Below are 11,852 nucleotides of genomic sequence, written 5' to 3'. Positions count from 1 at the left end.
GTGTATGTAAGCGTTTGTCCCCCCCACCATTGCTTGACAACTGATGCTGGTGTGTTTACGTCCCCGTAACTTAGCGGTTCGGCAAAAGAGACCGATAGAATAAGTACTAGGCTTAGAAAGAATAAGTCCTGGGGTCGATTCGTTCGACTAAAGGCGGTACTCCAGCATGGCCACAGCCAAATGACTGAAACAAGTAAAAGAATTTTTTAAAAATGGTTACAAGTGGAATGCTTTTGATCATAAGTCTGCTCAGTCAGGGCTAAACTGGGGCTAAACAACAACATGATCGTCAGCAAGCAAAGTCATATGCTATCAATGCAGGAGTGTCTCAAGGTTCTGTACTTGCTCCTATTCTTTTCCTCCTTTTCATTAAGGAACTTTCAGATCATATTTCTAGATTCACCATCTATTCTGATGATACTGCTGTTTACTCTTGTCATGATAAAATTAGCAGTCTTGATCAACCTGTCTTTCTTGGGAATGATCTTTGCATAATTATGGAGAGGGATAATGACTAGCTGATGAATTTTAATGCAGGCAAGACAAAGTGTATGTCAATTAATCATCATAGGTAGCCATTTCTTTCTCCGATTGCTAGCAGGGTTGACCTACCAGAAAGTTTCAATATCTGACCTCTTGACTTTGACTAGGGGTTTCTTTTGGAATAAATTTGCTTGGTCAATCACTATGTCAGCTTCCAAAAAGGTTGGATCTCTCCTCCATGCTTGCAAATTTCTTATGCTTGAGAGTATGATGTATCTCTATAAGGCCACCATTTGACCTTGTATTGAATGCTGCTGTCATCTTTGAGTTGGCACCTTCTTTGAGTCTTAAATCACTTGATCAAATTCAAAATCATGTTAACACAGTGGGTTCTCTTCTTTCTCCTAGATTGAAGTTTTTGGTTCATCATTGAAATGCAGCTTTGTTATGCCTTTTCAATAAGTATTTCCATGGTCATTGCTATACTCTCAGAGTGGTTGGCATTAGGAAGGGCATCCAGCTGTAGAAACTCTGCCAAATCAGATTGGAGCCTGGTGTAGCCATCCGGTTTCACCAGTCCTCAGTCAAATCGTCCAACCCATGCTAGCATGGAAAGCGGACGTTAAACGATGATGATGATGATGATTGCTCTGATGAACTTTCTGATCTAGTACTCGCTGTCAAGACCTTTAACCCTTTAGTGTTCACATTATTCTGCCATAATTAATGCTTTTTTATCCACATTGTTTTGAACTAATCATGCATTAACTCGTAGCTATGAGATTTTGATGAGGTAGCTGTTAATCTTTAAAACGATATTGTAGGGTTGGTGTGAGAGACCAGATCTGGCCAGTTTGAACATAGAATAGGCAGAATACTTTTGGCCGGTTTAAATGTCACCCACTTCTCTTTTCAGGCATACCATTTTTCTATTGAAGTTCCAATAATTCATAAGTCCTCTATATTCTAATAGCATTTTTCCTTGAACTGTTGCTCTCTAGAACTCACTAACATTGTCTCGTTTTCCTCTGCTCTATGATATTCAATCCTTTAAGCTTTCTTTTGAATTTGTTGGCCCCCTTCTTTGTGGTCCCTTATGCTACAGAGAGCTTGAGTGTTGTTTGGGACAAAAATGTTAAAAGAAAATTACTACTCTCAACACTTTCTCTTTTGTTACACTGTCCACTGCCACCAGCGCCACCACCACCACAGAACTGTTATTCCTATCATACTTCACCTTTTCTCAATATCTTGCTTAAAGTCATTACTCCCTTTCCTATTTTCCCCATCAGAGTTGTACAGTCTCTTCAGTTCCACAAGTACTGTTGTCACAATAAAATGAACTCCACTCAGTACACTCTGTAAAGTGGCTGAAGAACCGAGTAGAGATAACTGTTTAGCCTTGTTAGGGGCATGACAACCTCTCTAGTGCTACTGCCATGACAAAAATACACCAATACACTCTGTAATGCGGCTGGTATTAGAAAGAGCATCGAAATGTGGAAAAACATGCCAAATTGGAGATGTATCCTCTGATCTGTCTAGGAGAGCTTAACTCAAAAAAGAACTGACTCAGCTACTGTCAACCCAACATGACACTATAGAAAAATGGACTCAAAAACAATGATATTGATGGCACCTTTGGATGATGATGATACACATTCATGAACATATATATGTGTGTAGTGTGTGAACACACACACATGCATGTGTGTGATTTTGTAAGGAGCAATAGGCCCAACATGCATTATCTCATAACTTTAAGGTTTCAATGATGTGACTGCTTATTTTTAGAATGATAATGTAGGGTAGGTGTGAGAGGCAGGATCTGGTTAGTTTGAACATAAAACAGGTAGAATATCGGATTGGATGTGGCTGGTTCTAAATGCTAAAGGGTTTAAGGTATTTGAATAAAATACTATAAAGGAGTAGTTAGAAAAGCACTTCTGAAATTAACTTTTTCAAAGGTTTCCTTAAATTAGTTGATAGCTTCTGTTTCTCAGGTGACTAATTAGCAGTGGTAGTAGGGATTCTGAAAGCATAGCAACCTGTGTAGGGACAAGATGGAAGAAGTTCAGGAAGCTATTACCTTTGTTGACAACAAAAGGATTCTTTCTCTGAGTGAAGGGAGAATTGTATGCTTGTGTATGAAGTGCAATGTTGCATGGAAGAGGAACTTAGTTATTTGATTCATGCAGCGGATGTATGATGTTTGCAAACAAAGAAATGAGGTAAGCATGCTCCAATGAATGTGTTATGTTAGCACATGAATAACGGAGCACACATGAGCTGTGACAAAAAAAAAAAAAAAAAAAAAAAAAGAAAATAGAAAAAAGAAAACTGGGTGTAAGAGAAATAAAATGTTGTGTGTAAAAGGGAGAAGACTGAACTGAGATTGACATGTGATGTATACCCAAGATGACAATTGGGTAAAGAAGTGCCAAATGAAAGGAACCTGTCGAATGGGTAAGTATGGGAAGAAGTGGTAAAAGCTGATCTCAAGTGGCTGAATTTCATGATTGGGATGACAAAGACTACAGTGGATATGGTGGCAGAAAAAGACTTGTCCAGGCTATTTTAAGGATGGAAAAATGGATGTAAGCTGATGATGACGATGATGGTGGTGATGGTGATAATGATGATGATGATGATACCAGCTTCACTCAGTACATTCAGCACTGATTTCACTGTCCATGAGTCAACAGAGGAATCTCTACATGGTCCTGCTAGAAATAGCAGCCAAATGTGTCAAGTCACATTCTATAGTTGAAAAGTACGTTAAAAACATATTGCATATGGTTCTAGATAAACTATACTTGGAAAGAAAGACAGGATAGTCATGGCTGGAATCATATTGATCATAGGTCTGGTTTATTGGAGATAAACAACAATAACACACTGTCTTCTTGTAAGCAACAATGGCAAACTAGAGAAAAAGGGCTAATTTTATATAAGGCATTTAAACTGCCCCACTACCAAATACATATAAATTCAATGTAGTTTTACATAGGGACAATTTTTTTAGGGAAGTATTTAGTCGATTAAATCAACTCCAGGACTCGACTTGTACCTTATTGATTTTAGAAGGATGAAAAGCTAAGCTGGCCTAGGTAGGATTGAACTCAGAATATAGAGAGCTATAACTAAATACCATAAGATGTTTTAATGATTCAGCTGGTCCACCACCTGCTTTCTGCTCTCAGCAAGTTGAATATCAAAGATCTCTATTCAGTTAGTCAAAGATCCATGATTTACTATGGATGCAATTATGTACATGGTAGGGTCCCAATCCCTTCCATAGAGACTGGCCACAAGCTTGTATTCCATGAAGAGAGTACTCTAGATGTACCATACATCTTACTGTAATGCCTTCTGAACCATTTACCCATGCTGGGTTCTTTTGCCTTATCTGCCATTTTAGTCTTCATGCACTTAAAAGGTGACGTTCTCTGTACAGCATTCCTTCCAAGATTGCTGATACCCTCTACATCCATATAATTCCTTCTTTGCTATGATGTTCGACAAACTGAAAAATGTTTAAAACAATCTAATTCTATTAAACATATCAATTTGTCTACTCCTTTTTACTATTCACAAGTTTCCATCCTTAAGAAATACTGACATAAATGAAGTAGATTAGTTTCAATGAAGAACCGAACTTTGCTTAATGGACTGTTCTTGCACCAGGCTGGTCAGTCTTAACGACGATTTATACTTTGGTAGATAACCAATGATTAAAATTAAGAGATATAGTCAATTGTAATGACCCCAAGTATATTACTGAGTATTATTTAAAAAGACTTGGTGTTAGTAAGGGCATCCAGCCGTAAAGACCTTGCCAAAACAGACACAGTAGCCTGGGGTAGTCTTCTGCCTGGCTGGCTCCTGTCAAACCGTTCAACCCATGCCTGCATGGGAGATGGACACTAAAGGATGATGATGATGATGAGACTATTAAAAGGAGAATGAGGTATTGTGGGATTTGTACTTTGAACTTGGATATGAAGCAATTGTTAAATACTATGGTATATTTAGTCGGGTTTTCTATTGTCTCGGTTATATTCAATACTTTATTTCAGTAATGTGTGACAAGAAGTTTGCTTCCCAACCGAATGGTTCCAGGTTCAGTCTCACTACATGGTATCTTGAGCAAGTATCTTCTACTATAGTCTCAGACTGAACAAGGCCTTGTGAGTGGATTTGGTAGACAGAAACTGAAAAAAAGCCTGTTATATATATATACACATATATATATATATGTGTGTGTCTCTGTTTGTCCCCCACTACTTTGACAATCAGTGTTGGTTTATCTACATCTCCATAACTTAGTAGTTTGGCAAAAGAGACCAAGGCTTTAAAAAATATCCTGAGTAAAATCTCTTCAAGGTGATATCCAAGTCTAATGACTGAAACAAGTAAAAGATAACATAATTGACAGTGTGTCTCCATCTGCTTCTGTTTGTGTGTCCCCTAAAGGGAGATAACTATAATCCTAATGGGTTTATCTCTCTTGGTCATTATATATACTACTTAGAGTGTCATATAACAAGTTATGCTGGGAACATATTTTTGCCACGATTGGTAGTTTCAGATACAACTCTTGTAATCAATTGATAGGTAAACAGTCTTTTGCTATTATTCTTTTATTTGTTTCAGTCATTTAGCTGAAGCACTGCCTTTAGTTGAACAAATCGACCCCAGGACTTACTGTTTGTAAGCCTAGTAATTATTCTATCAGTCTCTTAGGCTGAACTGCTAAGTTACGGGGATGTAAACACACCACCATTGGTTGTCAAGTGATGGTGGGTGGGTGGGGGACAAACATATACATATATATGATGGGCTTCTTTCAGTTTCTGTCTACTAAATCCACTCACAAGGCTTTGGTTGGCCTGAAGCTATAGTAGAAGACACTTGCTCAAGGTGCCATGCAGTTAGACTGAACCTGGAACCATGTGATTGGGAAGCAAGCTTCTTACCACACAGCCATGCCTGATAACATATCTTTTATCCCTTACTTGTTTCAATCATTGGACTACAGCCATGCAGTCCAATGACTGCATGAAGTCAACCTTGAAGGGTTTTAGTCAAAAAAATTGACCTCAATACTTGTTTGTTTTTTTGAAGTCTGATACTTATTCTATCAGTTTCTGCAGAATTGCTAAGTTATGGAGATGTAAACAAACCAACACTGGTTATGAAACAGTGGGGAATATAGAGAGATACAAAGGCACACCCAGGTACACATTGGACTTCTTTCGGTTTCCATTCACCAAATCCACTCACAGGGCTTTGCAGAAGACATTTGCCCAGGCTGCTATATAGTGGGACTGAACCCTACACCACACAGTTGGGAAACAAACTTCTAACCACACAGCCATGCATATGCCTGAGAAATTTGTTTGAATTTAATGAATATTTTTATTTTAAAATTAGTGTGATTCCATTATTTTGTATAAGGACTAAGAAATTTGGAAAAGTAATATAAATATTGTAGACCCAGGAAGATATGGGACGAGGTGGTGAAGTATGATCTTTGAACGTTGGGCCTCACGGAGGCAATGACTATTAACCGAGACCTTTGGCAATATGCTGTGCTCGAGAAGACTTGTCAACCCAAGTGAAAGCGTAGTTGTGACTGATGCTGGTGTCATGTAACTGGCATGTAAAAAGCACCCACTATATTCTTGGAATGGTTGGCATTAGGAAGGCATCCAGCTATAGAAACTTAGCCAAATCAGATTGGAACCTGGTGAAGCTCTCCAGCTTCCAGTTTCAGTCAAACAGTCTAACCAATGCCAGCATGGAAAGCAGACGCTAAATATGATGATGATAATACCTAGGTAACATTTCCTGAAATTAACCACGGTATACTCTGAATATTACCTGTCAAATGGCAAGTAATACTTTGGAAATAATTTGTTTATGTCTGTTTTGCATGATAGCATGGGTTAGATGAAAATATCGAGACATTGTTTGACAGCTGGATGCTCTTCCTGTCACTGATCCTTACCTGTTTTTCAAGTAATGAATCATGTTCCACATATCTTTGAAGGTGCAAAGCGAGTGGATGATTTGTCAATAGAAGTGACAACAGCAACACATCTCAAAGCATAGACACAAATGTAACAAATGCACAGACACACATGCATGTTACGAGGTGGTGAAACACGATCTTTGAACATTCGGCCTCACAGAGGAGATGACAAATGACCGAGACTTTTGGCGATATGCTGCTGTCCTGTAACTGGCACTCAGGCCAGTGGTACAAAAGAGCACCTGTGCTGGTGGCACATAAAAACACTCATGCCGGTGGCATGTAAAAAGTACCCATTACACTCTTAGAGTAGTTTGCCTTAGGAAGGGCCTCCAGCTGTAGAAACCATGCCAAATCAGATTGGAGCCTGGTGCAGCTCTCCAGCTTACCAGTTCCAGTCAAACCATCTAACCCATACCAGCATGGAAAGCAGATGCTAAATGATGATGATGATGACAATATACATAAATATACACACATATGATGGACTGCTTCCAGTTTCTGCTTATCAAATCATCCATTCACAAGGTTTTGGAGTGGGATTGAACTCAAGGCCATGTGATTGCAAAGTAACTGAGTGACATCTTACTCTGTAACACCCCATGACCATAGTTAGGACCTAACTCTACAGGATATAAAGCTGGAAGTAAAAAGGGAAAAGTAGTAGTAGTAGCAGTAGTAGTAGTAGCAGTAGTAGTAATAGTAGTAGTAGTTATAATAATTATGGTTTCAATTTAGGCACAAAGCCAGCAGTTTTGGTGGGAATGGGATCAGTCAATACCATTGATACCAGGACTTGACTAATACTTTATTTCCTTGATGCTGAAAGGATAAAAGGCAAACTTGACTACAGTAGGATTTGAACTCAGAATGTAAAAGCCTGAGAAAATACCACTAAGCATTTTGTCTGATGTGCTAATGATTCTATCAGCTGAAGGGCAGACTGAGCTATCAGTCAATCGGGCACTGATCGAGGGCCCGGAGCTATGAGGGGTCCGTACTCTACATGTTAACTCTACTGATATCAATGCTAAGGGGCCCGGTAAACAGTTATGCCTGAGGGCCCTTAATACTCTCAGTCTGTTCCTTATAGTTTCAAATTTCAGCACAAGGTCACAAATTTTGAGGAGAGGGGTTAGTCGAACCCGTTGACTCCAGTACTAGACAGATACTTTATTTTATTGATTCTGAAAGGATGAAAGGCAAAGTTGATCTTGGCAAGATCATCATCATCATCATCATCATTGTCGTTTAACGTCCGCTTTCCATGCTAGCATGGGTTGGACGATTTGACTGAGGACTGGTGAGACCAGATGGCTACACCAGGCTCCAATCTGATTTCTACAGCTGGATGCCCTTCCTAACACCAACCACTCAGAGTGTAGTGGGTGCTTTTACGTGCCACCAGCACGAAGGCCAGTCAGGTGGTACTGGCAATGGCCATGCTCAAAATGGTGTATTTTACGTGCCACCGGCACAAGAGCCAGTTCGGCGGCACCGGCAATGATCTCGCTCAAAAGTCTTTACACGTGCCAGGAAGGCGATGCTGGGCACAGGTGCCATTGATGGTTTCGCTTTCGCTTGCCCCAATAGGTCTTGAACTCAAAATGTAAAAACTTGGAGCAAATACTGCAGAGAATTTTTTCCAGTGTTCAGGGATGAATATTTTGAGGAAGATAAGGCACAATTAAACCAACTTAGTATGTGACTGATAAATATTTTATTGGTGCCACATAAAAAGCACCCATGCTGTTGCCATGTAAAATGCATGTGTACTGGTATCATGTATAAAACACCAGTACATTCTGTAAAGTGACTGGCATTGAAACTGTAGAAAACCATGCCAAAACAGTCAACTGGGGCCTGGTGCAGCTCTCCAGCTGACCAGCTCCTGTTAAGATCGTCCAGCCCATGCCAGCATGGAATACGGATGTTAAATGATGATGATGATGATGATGATCTAAGAAGAATCTGCATAAAAATGGACAAAACTAAGTATTAAAACATATTGAGACCAGTCTCCTATCAGATGAAAGACAAAATTAAATAACAACAGTAACAATAATGTAATTTCTGTCTTGTTTTTATATAAAGACTAAGGTTTCTCATTGATCACAGTGTATTACTGGTATTTTTTCAGGGATCCAAGAAGGGAAGAAATGGAAATGTCAAACCTGGTAGGATTTGAATTTGGCATATAAAAGCTGAGTACCAGATATGCAAAGATTTTGGCTAACTCACTAGTGATTGTGCAAAATTTTCTTATCCTGAAATATTTGAAGACAAGATTTTATTTCATATGGATTCATTAAATATTCTTAAACAATGCAAAACAGTGCGAAAACTCAACTCCTTTCAATAAGCATGCTAAGATGGATGTAGTAACTGACTCTGGTGTGAAATATTACAGTTGTTTATTTTAATTTACTTTCTTGACCCCTGAGAAATCAATGGTTGAATGTAACAAGTGATTACACCAGATGCTTTTCAACATAGAAGTTGTACTGTCTCTGCTATACTAACAACAAAAAACAAGCCATGAAATGAGTTGTTGTTGTTGTTCAACCCAAGGCTAGCTTTAATCAAGAGACCTATGATCAAAGGATTCTCACTGTAAGCATCCCACCTTTACATATATATATATATATGTAAACTCATCCCCACCCTACATCTTCATGTATGTATATATATATTTGTGAGTGGATTTGGTAGACGGAAACTGAAAGAAGCCCGTCATATATATGTATATATATGTGTGTTTGTGTTTGTCCCCCCAACATCGCTTGACAACCAATGCTGGTGTGTTTACGTCCCTGTAACTTAGCGGTTCGGCAAAAGAGACCGATAGAATAAGTACTAGGCTTACAAAGAATAAGTCCTGGGGTCGATTTGCTCAAATAAAGGCGGTGCTCCAGCATGGCCGCAGTCACATGACTGAAACAAGTAAAAGAGTAAAAGAGAATATATAATATAGAGGGCTACATTGTTAATATATCCTTTTTTATGGAAGATAGTAGGCTGTGTTTGAGGCAGATTTAGCTACAACATCTAGCAGGCCAAGTGGCTGTAGTAAGGGCCCCTTCTTTAGCTATGATGTCATAGAAAGTATAAAGTCATAATGATCATGCTCTCCACTCCAAGCTAAGTAAGGTGAAATGATTTCAACTTATTTTTGCCCAGTTTATATGCAGGACTCTCTCCAGGGGATATAAAAAATGGCACCAACTGCTGGTTTACAGTTACAACATTCTCGTCTTGCATGCTGATGACCGGTACAGGATTGAGCGTTGGTATAGTTCTGCTGCTTTCAACACAAGACAAAACAGGGCCTGTCAGTCTTATGTAAGGGAGCTCTCTACTTCAGAGACTGAAGATATCCTCTGGTCAGGACCCTTCTAAGGAGGCTGAGGCACCCTCTAACCTCAAAATATAAAAAAAGTTGAGGTCCTTACACAAAGAAATGACACTAATGCTGTCTAATGATGCACAGAAGATCCTAATTTCCTGGAAACCACCAAGACTCAATGAACTGGAAGTTGATAAAAAGGCTTGCATGGAATAGAAGGGCTTGGCAGGTATATGCTGATGGTTTAGGTTTCACAGGCAACTGAAAAGTTGAGAAGAAGACAACTTATTGTTACAATATGGCAAATGCCATGAAAACATAATATTAGTAATTTCTTACTCATTTATAATTATATAGCTATTGAATTAGTCTCTTCCTTTCCCCCAAACATGGCATTTATTTAAACCTGGTAATTTACCTACTCCAGTGAAGTAGGTAAAATTGACAACGTAGAACGACAAAACTGAATGATATTATGTATTTAGTCTAGTCCTCAACCAAAAACTTTTGCTGACTTCTAATTCTAAAATGTAATAATAATATTCAATTAAATCATCTTATCTCCAAGGAATACATTTCAAATTTTCATGTTGCTTAAAGAAACCCCAAAAAACAAAAAATGTTTCAATAGTATGGAATTGTGGGAAATGAGATTTTTGTTTGTTTTTGTCAGAAGAAGTAGGGGTAGGGTAGTGAGTTTCCATAACTTTTATAATCTCTCACTGGATTAGTGAAGTGAATTAATGCTCAACAATTTGATTCATTGCACATTGATAGCTTCAGGTGAAAATGAAAACAAAGTGTGTATGAGGGGGTGCCGAAAAGTCACTGGCTTTAAGGATATTGTGAAAGGCCTGGTTGGAGGCCCAACCTTCTGAGTTCTTTTACAGGGCTTAGAAAAACTGAAGGACTGCTGGAATAAGTGTGTGAATCTGAGAGGGGAATATGTTCAATAAAATCATAATTAACTGATCCTCCTGTATTTTCTTTTACCAAAAACCAGGAACTTTTCAGCACACCCCTCATAGTTATGGGGTTGATATATAATGAGCAATGTTTTTAGTATGGGATCAGTTGAAATAACTGAAGAAAGAAAAGAAAGAAAAGAAAGAAAACAAGGTGCATAATTAGTGTTAGATGGTGATGAAGAATCATTAAGTTCAATGAAGCAAATGTTGCTGCAGTGACTGTAGAAAAAGATGGAGCCTGGGAACAACTGAAAAGGGACTATGGGATGTCAGAAAGTGTCCAATGTGTTCTATAGCTGGAAGATCACCTTTTCTTGGATATGGTTTGAATGCATTGCATATGATGTCAGGTACATTAACCTTGATATTAAAAAAATGTAAAAGATTTGAAGAGGAATGAAGAACAAGGATCTCAGGAAGAGGAGAAATGGTTTTTTAAATTGCAAAAAAAAAGGACAAAAGAAAAAAAAGAGATGTTTTTTTCCTTCTTTTAAAAATTTTAATAGCAACAAAGGTAATGATGAGAATGGAACTTGGCACATTGGCTAGACATCTGCATCAACAAGATCCAGATTTTGATAGATGAGGGTACATAAAATTTCATACCAATTTTGTTTTGTAATTTTTTTTCAACAAGGTGGACGAAAAAACAACAAAAACAAAACAAAAACAATTAAATGGACAAAACAATGAAATTTCCATTGAGTCTTGAGAATAAAGAGTCCCTTTTATCTTTTACTATTTTACATCCATTGCTTTTTCCATGCAAGCATGGATGGGATGGGTTTTTTTTGTTTAAAATAGAGCAATTGTTTTTGTCACTGGATGCCCTTTCTTCAATTAACCATTCAACAATGAAATAGCAGTGTGAATGTTGCTGTTTATTTTTTCAGTCAGGCAAACAGAAACAAGAATTTTGTGCCTTGCTCAGGAGCACAACACAACGACAGTAGTAAGGTTTGACCATTGGACAGTGTGACTAGCAGCCCAGTACCTTAACCTGACTAACATTGCATCA

The 11,852-nt window shown here is 38.3% G+C and overlaps 1 protein-coding gene across 6 annotated transcripts in view; it reads right to left on the bottom strand.

Moving 5' to 3' along the window:
• LOC106873867 (glucose-induced degradation protein 4 homolog) overlaps positions 1 to 11,852 on the bottom strand; it is a 51,911-nt gene that overhangs the window by 4,071 nt on the left and 35,988 nt on the right. For 2 of the 6 annotated variants that reach the window (XR_001409930.2, XR_008264943.1), the window contains exon 6: positions 9,973 to 10,127. The exons of 2 other annotated variants lie outside the window; for them this stretch is intronic. The gene's annotated coding sequence lies outside the window, so the exon portion shown is untranslated. Of the gene's footprint in view, positions 1 to 6,998; positions 7,161 to 8,587; positions 10,128 to 11,852 lie in introns of those variants that run through there. 2 more of the 6 variants (XR_001409931.2, XR_001409929.2) reach the window with 2 other exon arrangements.

Source organism: Octopus bimaculoides, chromosome 1 (assembly GCF_001194135.2).
Source record: "Octopus bimaculoides isolate UCB-OBI-ISO-001 chromosome 1, ASM119413v2, whole genome shotgun sequence".
In the NCBI taxonomy this organism is placed as follows: domain Eukaryota; kingdom Metazoa; phylum Mollusca; class Cephalopoda; order Octopoda; family Octopodidae; genus Octopus; species Octopus bimaculoides.
This window is presented reverse-complemented; position numbering and strand designations above follow the sequence as displayed.